This window comes from Phalangium opilio, unplaced genomic scaffold (genome assembly GCF_054372755.1).
Source record: "Phalangium opilio isolate 3A_F unplaced genomic scaffold, DU_Popi_V2 ptg000041l_1, whole genome shotgun sequence".
Classification (NCBI taxonomy): domain Eukaryota; kingdom Metazoa; phylum Arthropoda; class Arachnida; order Opiliones; family Phalangiidae; genus Phalangium; species Phalangium opilio.
The window spans coordinates 6,960,309-6,973,835 of record NW_028324165.1 but is presented as its reverse complement, the minus strand read 5'-3'; the positions used below and the strand labels follow the sequence as shown (position 1 = coordinate 6,973,835).

Below are 13,527 nucleotides of genomic sequence, written 5' to 3'. Positions count from 1 at the left end.
CTTGGAAATTACTTCCTTTTCTAAACATTACATATCACACCGCCTCAACTTTCGCTATTTAGAAAAGTCAGAATGAACTGGAGTACCTAAGGTTCTATTTATTTTTTTCTTTTTCTTAATCCGGTTTGATGGTAAATTTAATAATAATGGTGCGTCTTAACTATGAAGTCTAAATCGGTGTGTCAATCTTTTGTTGAGACTTTTCCGGGCTATTTTATTTATTTATTTATTTATTCATTCATTCATTCATTTATTTATTTATTTATTTTTACACGCGGAAAGATTTCCGTTTCTGTCAGGGTCCAAATAAATTTAAGTCTTCATTTGATTTTAGTATCAAGTGTTTATTTTCAATTTGAACCAAAACTAATTTGCATGATTATTTAATTCTGGTTTAGGGTTTCCTTCGAAATTTTGAGTTAAAATATTTTTGAGTAGAACCATAAGTTTATAAGATATGTTCCTTCCATAAGTATGACACTACCTATACTTTGTAATTATGCTTAAGACTTACAGCTCGAGCTAGTTCGAGAACGACAAGCGACTACACTCGGTGGTTAATTTTGTAGTCCATCTTCCTATTTAGTCAGCATTACTAAGCCTTCGACAGAGCCTCACCAGACGTCTCTTTACCTCGAATCTATGACCTACGTCACTTCAAAATTACAAGCTCTCAATAACCATTGACAGGAGCATGTCTTATGAACTTATGGATTGGTAGTACGAATGAACTAAGAAAGATTTTTCCAATTCGCTGATACATTTATGTAATACCATCCGCTTGTTTCAACCGAAATTCTATAATATTTAGTACAACGGCTACCTATATCCTATAGATGGGCTTTATAGCTTTTTTGGGGTTCGATTTGCTACCACATTTTAAAATGGCGGCCAGAAATGTAACCTAAACCTTCTTGATTTAATACTGTCCGTGCATTTCAACCGATTTTACTAATATTATTACATTGGTCCACTGTATCCCATAGACTTGCCTTATACCTTTGAAGGTTCATGTTGCCGCCATCTTTAAAAATGGCAACCCTAAAACTAATTAAAATTGACGCGAAGGGTTAACGGTGCAATGCCTGATACCTTTACTACTAATATTCTAAAACATTCCGATTACGTTTTCCGATTTAGGAACTTTAAACATTTTATAATACAATTAGGCATAACTCTCGTAAATATTTAGGTCTAAAATTAAAATAACACTTTCCTTACCAGCAAAAAAAAAACCCAAAATTAATAATAAACAAATAGACAAATAGATAAACAAAGAAATCAAAAACAAACAAGAAACCTACCTGAATATGAGCCAATAATCCCATTCCGGTATAATCGTAGAAACCAGAAGAACGATGTACAACAGCCATCTCGCTAAGCAAAAATATTACGTCTAACGATTATGAAAGTAAACTTCAGAACTTCGATATTCTGTCCTTGTTAAAACGACGGCGTTTCCTCAATGGAGGAAGTCGCTAAAGATTCGCTTCCGGATTCTAAAAAAACAAGGAAAAATTAAGCACGTTTATTAAAATACAAGGAAAAATCGAAATGAATAAATTACTCGAATGGAAACATCGATAAAGATTTAACCTAGACCCCTAAGTCAATTTTGTGTTTGAAGACTTCAGGTTAAGTGTATTATTATTATTTCCCCAAAACGTGTAGTACGCTTAACTACGACCTACGAACGATTGATTAATGTTTTAACAATGTTTAAAAGAATTAAAATTGAGGTAAAATTCGAGAAAAATTCATTATTTTTTTTGTGAGGTTCATCCATCGTATAAGCAAGAAGCGATATCTAGTTTACTAGGGAGAAGGTATACGGATAACGTTAACTCGCCGATACAGTATGTTTCTGGTAAGTCTGGTGGCATAAATTAAATTAAGCGGTATGTTCTTTGGGAAATCGATTTTCAGTCGAAAATGTTCTATACTTCTATTCCCTCCATTTTGCCACGAGGGACAATGCTGTTTTCGAGTTAAGATTGTTAAGAGTATTTTACGGATGACCCATTAAATTTAATTAAGAAACTTATTTCAAGACAATGATTTCTAATTTAATTTAGGGGTTGTCCCTAAAATACTAAATCAAATCATAACTCGAAAACGGTGTCCCTTGTGGTAAACAAAATGGAGGCGATAGAAGTATAGAACATTTTCGACTCAAAATTGATTTCCCAAAGAACATCCCCCTTAATTTATGCCACCACACTTATCAGAAACACCCTGTATATCTAGTTTTATTACATATTTCAAAAAGGTTCCAGTATTTTATTCATTTTTAAAAAAAACCTCGGATTTAATTGGGAACACTTTTAGTATATACTGATTTATGCGGATTTATGTAAATTAGAAATTGGCTTACCAAAATTCAACGCAAATTATTCAGTAACGCTCTAAAGATTCCTATTTACTAATTGCGACCTCGACAATTTGGCATCAAAAACTCAGCTTGCAAAAGCTAACCTATCTTATCTAATTATTCGGTGGTCGTAATTAGATTAAAAGCTACACTTAAGAAGTTGGGAAACAATTATCACACAAAAAGGTAATTTTATGATTCTGGGATGTTTATCTCCTAGATAGCTATCGCATATGTCACGTTTAACGAAACGACTTCGAAGAATTACTTGTACAATTCATCAGCATAATGCTGAATAGAAAATTATACCAATTGACACTAAAATCAAGAAGTGATATCTAGTTTACTAGGGTGAAGTTATAAGGTGCCTAAGTATTCGCGCGCCATAGTCCCAGTCCACCTTTCAAAATACAAGGGGGACGTAAAAGGAGGCCGGGCTATTTCGCCTCTCCTCAGTCGGAAAATACCAGTAATTTTCGTCATTCGCGTCGCGCTGACGTGAGTTTTCAAGAACCAATGAGATGCTGGTTGTAATTTAGAGGCGGCGGGGATTAACTCCGGACACGTCTACGTTTGGACTGGAGATAAAGCTGGAAATGTGGCGAATTTATGCCTTCTCCCTAGTAAACTAGATATGTCTTCTTGCTAAAATCTAATCACTAAATACCAGATTTCGTACTAAGAAAATTTTAACAAAACATTCCGGGTTATACGCTTTCATCTCTTAATTCGAACAAGTGAGATCATTAAACTGTTATTCCCAAATACTTAAATTTGAATACGGTTTTATATAGAAAGTTCAAGAAATTGACCTAGAAACGTGTAGCATTCTAGAGATGTTAAAGTTTTTGGCGCGAGAACAGCCCCACGTGCTTCTCAGATTTCAATTTCACATTAGGCTTAGCTCGCACAAGTCTGATTGACGCGAGAAAAACCCCACGTGCTTCTCAGATTTCAATTTCACATTAGGCTTAGCTCGCACAAGTCTGATTGAAGCGAGAAAAACCCCACGTGCTTCTCAGATTTCAATTTCACATTAGGCTTAGCTCGCACAAGTATGATCGACGCGAGAAAAACCCCACGTGCTTCTCAGATTTCAATTTCACATTAGGCTTAGCTCGTACAAGTCTGATTGACGCGAGAAAAACCCCACGTGCTTCTCAGATTTCAATTTCAAACTAGGCTTAGCTCGTACAAGTCTGATTGACGCGGGAAAAACCCCACGTGCTTCTCAGATTTCAATTTCACATTAGGCTTAGCTCGTACAAGTCTGATTGACGCGAGAAAAACCCCACGTGCTTCTCAGATTTCAATTTCAAACTAGGCTTAGCTCGTACAAGTCTGATTGACGCGGGAAAAACCCCACGTGCTTCTCAGATTTCAATTTCAAACTAGGCTTAGCTCGTACAAGTCTGATTGACGCGGGAAAAACCCCACGTGATTCTCAGGTTTAAATTTAAAACTAGACTTAGCTCGTACAAGTCTGATTGACGCGGGAAAAACCCCACGTGATTCTCAGGTTTAAATTTAAAACTAGACTTAGCTCGTACAAGTCTGATTGACGCGGGAAAACCCCCACGTGATTCTCAGACTTCAATTTCAAACTAGGCTTAAGTTGATCAAATCTTATTGAAATTTAAACTTAACGAAATTAAAAGTGCAAAATGTCTTTGCTGACAATCACATTTTTCGGTCAAATTCTTACATAAACTACGTAATATTAATCATTAATCAACTTACGAAAACAATACCTGAAGTTAATCCAACGTTAGCACCTTCAAAACTAAACCTTAATACAACCGTAACAACTATCTTAACAATAATAAAAAATGTTCCCTAATACACCAACTAAATCCAAAATAAACCCTATTTTGACGTCATGGTAATCTTGGACCCTGTTACCTAACTCCCGCGCTTTATTTTTCATATGGTCACGTGAGTTTTCGCGCCTAAAATCTGTCGTATAAAAAAGGCGGGAAAGAGAGTGATTGGATGAGCTTCGCGTATTGTTAGGTAAGCCAAGGTAGGAGTAGGTACTTATCTTTTACTTTTTATTCAATTCACGGTTCAATTACTTTCCAAAATACACTGGTTCCTAGTACCGAGAAAGGATCCCCAGTAATTTATGAACGAAAAAATGCAAAGTAGAGTGATGTTACCGAAAACAATAGTTATTTAAAGAAACTAAGGAAACTTCAAACATGATCTAAGAATGACAGCAAAAAACGTATAGTTTGTCTCAAAAAACACTGATTAAACTGAAGTTAAAATTAATAATAAAATAGCACTACCTAAATACCAACTTCTTTAAAGTACAATGTTAATGGTTTGAAATAGGCTTAATGGAAAGTCTCGGCTGTGGTTTAGTTTAAATTAATGCCACTAGATGCCTTCATAGTCGAGGATGTAGCTGATTGGCCAGCTAACCTTAGCAATAGAGCTATCTCAGAGGCCTTAATGTGACGTTACCCATGCTATTTGCCCATAGAACCAAATTGGTACCAAACATGGCCGCCCACTGCAAAAGCTAAGTCGGTGACGTTTTACCAAGCCACTGACGTCACAACAGAGATAGCTCTATTTCGGTAGGGAGAAATGAGGTAAGATGGAGTGGTTGTGATATGCGACATGCGGCACTGAAACTCTCCCAATGTGTACCTCACCCACGCCTCTACCCTTCAGTAGGCGATTGTTAAGTGCTGCCGCGTAGCACCATTGTATTTGTATGAGAACTAGCTTGTATTTTTAAGAGAGTGGGGGCTTCCTTCACGATTTCGTATCTGTACGACCCTACCTAAAACGCTAAGGATGCTGGGAGAACTTCGGTGCCGTTCCGTAGATGGGGGTACAGAGGCAACGTTACAGGTATGGGGGTTTCTACTCCATCCCTCTCAGGAGCCGATATTGACTTTAATGGCTAGGGGTTCGCTTCTGTACAGTCCTAAACAAAGGGGGATTCCAGTGGGACATTAACTTCGGGGTTAATCTACTTCTGAAAAATCCATATGAAAGAGAAAAGGCTTAGGGAAGCTTATGTTTAAATGACGCGGAAGTCGGAAATCAGAAACAATATGGTTTATTACGGGAGGATAAGCTCGGTTTGTTTTATGATGAGGAGCTTTTTCTTTCTCCGTCGTGAAAGTTGATGACTGTCACCAAAGTCACCGGTTATCAATCTTAAAAAGAGATCTTTCTATAAAAAATAACCAAAATCCAAACCAAATTTATTTAATATTAATATGTTATTTAATGGAATATTTTCGTGTATTGAATAATTTATTAAATCTAAGGGATTTAAAATTGTTCCCATTTAGTTTCATCAGAAGTATATAATACTTCTCTTAGAGAGAAGTGTACTACCACAAAGCGGGGGCGTAATTTCAACATGTTTCTTCCCAACGTCATTCCAAACATTTATTAGAGAGTTTAAGCATCCCCTATACGCGTACGTGTAGCCACCTTTGACAATGCATTGGTCTAATGCACTGTGGAAGGTAGCTACACGTACGCGTTTAGGGGATGCTTAAACTCTCTATTATAGCAAGGTTACTAAACCGAATCACATAGGCGAAGGCTAAATAGTTCCCCCTCATCATTACTCTATTAGCGCTGCTTAACTATTTGCCAAGGCGCATGCATGCGCTTGTTGTCATTTTTGACTCGCCTCAAGACAATAAAGGTTTGTGGGTTGATTGCTGGGGATATAGTAAATACCAAAGAGTTATAGAATTCACCCTAGCACGGTGCGATGCCCATCTTAATTAAGTTTGATGAGCAGGAGAGCAAATTAACAAAAAGGGCTCCCTCGCCTGGGAAGAATCATGTACTTACGTAACTAAAGTATTAAGAGAAGATACAGAGTGTCATCCTTCTTCTATTATCCCCTTCTGATTTTATTTATAAACGTTCCTTAAAAAGCGTAAGGGGTTCTAAAGGTCAAAGTGTATGGTTAATAATTGCAGCATTGTCACAACATACTCAAATTTATCTGATTTCCTCTGATATTGTAAGTCTTCAACTTAATTAGACAAACATTTAAAATACTTAAATAACAAAACAACCAGAACAAATAATTTAATATCAGGGCTGCCAGAAATCATTTGGAAGGTACTTTACCGGCAAGTAAATCAGATATTCCCTGACTTAAATAAATTGTACAAATTGCCAAATTCAAGGACTCTTTAAGGACTTTAAATTTCCAGAGCCAAATATATAAAAAATACTGTAACTTACATGGTAAATTGAATCACATAAAATCAACTGAGAAAAAAAAAACCACATTTTAACATCGACTTAAAAACACGTCGCGTGTATTTCAAAAACCCAGAAAAACTACTAATAACCGAAAGTTAGCTTGGAGTAAAAGAAATATATACGTTTCGTTCCGATTTTTCATTTATTAGGGTCAAATAATTCGGGTGGAGCTTCTAGCATGTTGTACGCTTCTAGTTTCTTTGGAGTTAAACGGTGAATTTATTTCAATATCTCACGAATACGGAACCTCAAATTTATGGTCATAGCAAAAGCTTATTGATAATAAACGAAAGTACACACTTCATTCACGCTTTCTCGCGCCGTGTAATATGAGAACCCCCCCCCCCTTTCCCCTTTGCCTCTCAGAATAGTGTCAACCCCCCTTTCCCCTTTGCCTCTCAGAATAGTGTCAACCCCCCTCTGCGTATGATTACCTTCACGACCGTAGCACAGGGAACATGCGAGGAAAGGCTCCTAAGTAGCAGACGCTAGCTAGCTCTTGTACCAAGAATTAAAGTTAGGATCACCACAATTGAGTACTATTTTCGATAAACCTTTCACCCCCAAAAACCTCTTTTTGGATTGCTTAAGAGGAGGGTCGTTTGATTCTCATTTTACATGGCGTCTACATCCAAATACTGCGAGCTGCGAAATAAGAATACTTCTTATTTATAAACTTTTGGTCATAACCCTATAATGCAAAAGTATGGGACTCCCATACGGGCTTTTAAGATTGGCATTGTCCATGCGCCAAGAGGCAAGCTAGACTGAGACCGAGCTCGACACTGCCAGGAGGTTAGCTAACTGGCACTGCCTCTAATGGTGCATCTTAGTAGGAAAGAAATAACCCAAGATGGCGATCTCCCCCTCCTGAGGTGTTTGCTTCTCTTTTGGAATTAATGGAATTGTCTATACACATCCGGAAGACTCCGTTCTGCCATTTTAAAAAGAATGCATGCTCGAAACAAATATCCTCATGACCAACACTTATAGAAGAGTATTATGGGTTTATGGTCGACCAAAAAATTGCTCTACATCTAAAAATTGTTCTACTGTATCATGAAAATCCACGTGTTGATATTCTAACATTGCATTGCTTAAAGATAGCTTCAAAATCTGTCAGACAACATTCATTAATTAAATGAATACATTCTTCTTTTAACTTCAAAGCAAACTAAACCCGCCGGCATTTAGGTCTGATGATTTTGTAATAACGTTACGTGGGTTCACAAAAGAATCTACGGCAAAAGGTAACAAAACGTTAAAAATCACGTGACAACTGACAATTAAAAACACTGTAAGACAGGGCGTTGTAGACTAACTAGCGTTCAAAACCGCCGCGGTGGATTTTTATCTAAGAAAATCCAAAATAAAGCATTTCTATTTTTCTACTTCCCATGATATCTCACAGATGGCCGTACTTGAAGATTTTTTCGCGCTAAAAATCGATTCCCTTTGTAGCGTGCTTATTGCCCGCTTTTCTTCATTAGACGAGTCTATTTTTCGCCTAGTTTTTGTTAATGAATATGTTCTTAATAAATTTTTTTACTAAAATTATTGTTTCTCCGATACCGGGAATCGAACCCGAGCCTTCTGGGTGAAAGCCAGATATCCTAGCCACTAGACCATATCGGATATATCACTACACAATCTTAATTTCGACCAGAATAAATTATCCACATGTAGAACCGGTATAAAAATTTTGAAGTCAAATACATAGCTTTCAGACTAGGAGGGTTGATACCATTGACACCAGGAGACCAATACGTGGTTATTTCTCGCTTTTCTTCATTATACGTATGTCTATTTTTGGTCTATTTTTTGGTTAATGAATATATTCTTAATTGATTTTTTTACTAAAAATGTTATTTCTCCGATACCGGGAATCGAACCCGAGCCTTCTGGGTGAAAGCCAGATATCCTAGCCACTAGACCATATCGGATATATCACTATACAATCTTAATTTCGACCAGAATAAATTAGTCACATCTAGGCCTAGAACCGGTAGAAAAATTTCAAAGTAACACATGGTTTTCAGACAAGGAGGGTTGATACCATTTACACCAGGAGACCAAGGCTACTTTGCAGACTAAGTGCAGCACCAAGTAGCCTCGTTTACTGCTGTAAATAGTATCAACCCTTCTAGTCTTAAAACTATGTATTATGCAAAAGCATAGTTAAGCCTACTTTTAATCCATTACATATTAAATCAAAACCTACTTTTCAATATTAAAAAATAAAAATTAAATTAATAGTTTTCACTAAAGGGGACCATAATACAATTAAAATTTGTAACTTCTGACTTTGAAATTAAGTAACCATTTAACCTAAATCGGATATGACATTTTCACCTCGCTAATTGTGGACATGTTAATTATTTCAATTCGAAACCAGGATAAATGAATATAATAGTTTTTTTAAGGAAAATCACCCGTATCTCAATTAAAATTAAAGGGAAAAACTTTCATTAATTTAAGGGGAAATAGAGGTAATCAATTTAATTAGATTACAGCATAAAAAACCTAACCGGAACAGATGATATTTTGAATATTTGGACTTTCAAATCCGGTAAATTAAGCTAAACCCAAACTCCCAAAGAAAACTTTAATTCTTATACGGGCCTAATTATCTTTAAACTACGACCCTACATTACTAAAGTTGGTCAAATGACGTTCCAAGAAAATTTGAAAGAAAAAAAAATTAACGCTCCGATACCGGGAATCGAACCCGGGCCTTCTGGGTGAAAGCCAGATATCCTAGCCACTAGACCATATCGGATATGTACCTTTCCGTGGAAATTAGGCCTTATCAACCGTTAGTAGATAATATTCCATGGTTTCTATTTCGGAACAAAGGCCCACAACTGCGATTATCTTTTGAAAATTCCCATACGTAGAAGAAATCTATGTATTTCTGGTTATAATAATAGCTTGAAACCTAATTTAGCTACCGAAATGACATTAGGGAGTGTCCCTTGGCCTTGAAGAAGAATAAAGACAAATGTAGCGGAAAATTACACCACCGGATCCCGCACTAAATTATGTTAGCAAATTAAGTTTGATACATTGTATTTAAATACGATACGATGTGATTACGCTACGGTTAATTTTAGGGAATGAAAAACCAATATTTGTTAAGCCTTTTCTTTTTACGTTTCTATGGAGTATTGAGTAGTCTTAGCTCCTTGGCTTGGACTATATCGTGCCTATGAGACTTTAACACGGGGTGTCACTACTCTGTAATGAATGGCACGCGCCGTTTCGCGCTAATACAAATTTGGCGGGGAATATTTCCCGCATTTTTTGAAGCTTTTTGGCGGCTCTTTCAGCGTGACAGTGTTAACAGTAAACTAACATTGAGTACAATGCCCTTTTTAAATACTTAAATATAATAAATAATGTCCTGATTTTGTATAAAAAAATTGCTTTGTATGTATCTAAATGAATCTTTTATCCATTGAAAAAAATTGTTTACGATGTGTTATACTTAAACGCTTTTTATGTAAATTGTTAAAGATGAAATGAAATGAAACATTTTTATTACATTAATGTAAAAGATAGGAAAATAGCCAAAATATTTGGAATTATTGAAGTCATAAATGCTTTGATTTAAATAATGAAGTTAGAATGTTGTTTAGCAACTGAAAAATCACTTATTTTTAATGCATAGTTTCAGACAAGGAGGATTGATACAATTTACACCAGAAGGCCAAGCTACTTTGCATTACCACAGCCAACTCGATCACGCAAGTTGCACGCGCTGCAACTCGCGTGATTGAGTGGGCTGTTACCAAATTAAGTAGCCTGGACTCCCCATGTAAATACTCCTAGTGTGAAAACTAAGTATTCCAAAAGCCAGAAAACCGAAACTGAAAAATCACTTATTTTTAATGCATAGTTTCAGACCAGGAGGATTAGTACAATTTACACCAGGAGGAGAAGCTACTTGGCATTACCACAGCCCACTCGATCACGCAAATTGCACGCGCTGCAACTCGCGTGATCAAGTGGGCTATTACCTACTTAAATAGCCTAGACTCCCTATGTAAATACTCCTAGTGTGAAAACAAAGTATTTCAAAAGCCAGAAAACCGAATTTTAAGTTTAATTTCGAAAATATGAAACATTGAACTAAGGAAAAATTTCAAATAACCTTTACAATAGAAATTTCGTACTATAAAATTTGTTATTTATAAATAAGTTATTTAAATAAAATACAGTTAAATCATGCAAGTTAAGGTTAGTCAGTTCCCATGAAACTAAAAATTTTCATTTGTCGCTTTCTATTCGAATTTGTTGATAGTATAACTTTAAAAAAAAATATTTTATACAATTTTTGATTTTTTGGTCATAAAAAAAAACGCGGGAAAGTTAACGGTTTTTCCCGCAAAATTTACGGACTACTGAATTTTATGTCACATTTAAATAAAATGCACTTTTTTATTCATAAAATCTAAAGTTATTTTTGGCTATTTAACATTTTTTGATAAATAATAACTATGGTCCATTTTTTTTAAAGACACAAATTATAATATCGGTGGTGTATGTTTATGTTAAACGTAAATATCACAAATTTGAGGGCAAATTTTTTGAAAATTATCTACAAAATAAGTTTGAAAAAGCGTCATTATTTGAATAAAATACAAAAATTTGCATATCAATGTTTTTCTGCAACTAAATGATATGGTCTAGTAGGTAGCTTTCACTAATTTGCATGTAACGGCAAAATAATGCATTGTATAAACAGATTTAAATGTAAAATTATTTCAGTAAAAAATATTTTAAAAAGACTAATTTTTATTTTCATGATAAAGGGGCCATTACTAAAGCGATAGTAAATTTCGTTTTATCTCATAAGTTTAATGTATAGGTAGTGTCATCAAGAAGTGATATCTAGTTTATTAGGGAGAAGGTATAAATTCGGGCCACATTTCCAGCTTTATCTCCAGACCAAACGTAGATCCGGAGTTAATCCCCGCCTCTACATTACAACCAGCATCTCATTGGTTCTTGAAAACTCACGTCAGCGCGACGCCAATGACGAAAATTACAGTCATATTTTCCGACTGAAGAGAGGCGAAATAGCCCGGGCCCCCCTTGTATTTTGAAAGGGGAACTGGGACTATGGCGCGCGAATACTTAGCCATCTTATACCTTCTCCCTAGTAAACTTGATATCACTTCTTGGTTTTATACTTATGGAACATATCTTATAAGCTTATGGTCGAACTTAAACGCTATTACCCCTTTAATTGTCAAAAGTTAAAAAATTAGTCACAGTTAATCTCGACCAATGAAGAAGATACCTGAATCATGACGTTATAACCTAGGTCCCACTTTCTAAATTAATTAATTATGGCCCCATAACCCAGTACAACGTCATAAGACAATCAAAGTGATAATTGCTTATCAAACTACCGCTACGTCATTAAGATAATTCATCAAATTATAATCTACTAATCAAATAAAAAAGATATAAAAATTATCAAATATTCACCCAAGTTTCTCCCCGAGTCCCCATCCACGAAACGTTTCAAGAAAAGTGGTTCACCCTAAGGTACGGTTACCAGAATGAAATTAACCGAATTTCCTAGAGGGGGCGATTTAAAGTAAAGTTGTCTCAAAACCTATACTTTAATTAAAAACTAGTTTTCTTCCTCAGGTCATTTTCAAAACAGAAACAAAGTTCTCGCGTCAGAGAAAAATTAGACTTAATAAGGGTCAGATCATATTACTAGAAATGAATCAACTCGAAGATATACTATACATTGGCTTCATATACCATAAGTTTATAAGATATGTTACATGATAAGTATGACATTACTTATACTTCGTAAAGTTCGAAATGCTACTGAGAGACTTACAGCTCGAGATAACTATAGTTCGAGAACGACATGTGAGAATTGAAGTCCTACAATCGGATGGTTAATTAATTTTGCAGGACTTCCATCTAGCTCCTATTTAGTCTGCATTACTAAGTCTTTGACAGCGCCTCACCAGGCGTACATCGCTTTACCTCGAATCTATGACCTACCTCACTCGCTTCATGACAAGCTCCAGTTTCTAAGTTACCAGTGACAAACTTATGGAGGAACATATCTTATGAACTTATGATGATATCAAGGAAAGAGTCAGAGTAGTAACGAAAGTAATTGAAGTTAATTGAATGCTTGAAGCATTTGATAGTTTTGGATAATTATATACTTCTTATAATACCGGAAAAAACTCAGGAAAAAAATATTCAGGAAAAAAAGCGCCACTAATCATGAAGATTTCTTACGTGATTTGATTCCTATCCAATTATTTACCGTTAATAATTTTTTGGCCTTCTCATTTACGGGGATCGAGGAAATACGGGAAATGCTATAAGGTGATAAGGTGTTTAAGATTCGCGTGATTAGGTAATTTAGATTACCGTGAATTGCATCTTAATAAAGATTACGAACTTTTTTTAAGTTTACCATAAGTAGTTCTTATTATTCAAAACTTTCTAAGTACATTTTTGCAGGTGACAGTATTATATACCATAAGTTTATAAGATATGTTCAGTAAGTATGACACTACTTGTACTTCGTAATGCAAGAGACTTACTGAGAACTAGTTTGAGACGTGAGAATTGACTACACTCGGTTAATTTTGCAGTCCATCTAACTATTTAGTCTGTACTAAGCCTTTGACAGCGACTCACCAGTCACCAGGCGTCGCTTTACGATAATCTATGACGTTTCACCCACGTCGCTTCTTAACAAGCTCTCAGTAACCAGAGACAAACTTATGGAACATATCTTATGAACTTATGATATACGGAAACCCACCCTATTCCCTTAGCATCCGCCTACAACAGAAAAACATGGCGTCTGACCTATGACCTCTACCTAAGATTTTCTCATGTTATCCATGAAA

The 13,527-nt window shown here is 35.6% G+C and overlaps 1 protein-coding gene and 3 non-coding genes across 4 annotated transcripts in view; all 4 read right to left on the bottom strand.

The window, feature by feature from the left end:
• Nucleotides 1-1,323, bottom strand: part of LOC149679684 (protein FAM107B) — a 76,807-nt gene extending 75,484 nt beyond the window's left edge. The window contains exon 1 of the mRNA XM_089835539.1: nucleotides 1,305-1,323. The gene's annotated coding sequence lies outside the window, so the exon portion shown is untranslated. The remainder of the gene's footprint in view (nucleotides 1-1,304) is intronic.
• Nucleotides 1,324-8,188: 6,865 nt separating this feature from the next.
• TRNAE-UUC (transfer RNA glutamic acid (anticodon UUC)) lies at nucleotides 8,189-8,260 on the bottom strand. The gene has a single exon. It is a non-coding gene; the product is annotated as a tRNA-Glu (tRNA).
• Nucleotides 8,261-8,496: 236 nt separating this feature from the next.
• On the bottom strand, nucleotides 8,497-8,568 carry TRNAE-UUC (transfer RNA glutamic acid (anticodon UUC)). The gene has a single exon. It is a non-coding gene; the product is annotated as a tRNA-Glu (tRNA).
• A 764-nt stretch (nucleotides 8,569-9,332) lies between these two features.
• Nucleotides 9,333-9,404, bottom strand: TRNAE-UUC (transfer RNA glutamic acid (anticodon UUC)). Its single transcript has one exon. It is a non-coding gene; the product is annotated as a tRNA-Glu (tRNA).
• Between the last annotated feature and the right edge of the window lie 4,123 nt (nucleotides 9,405-13,527).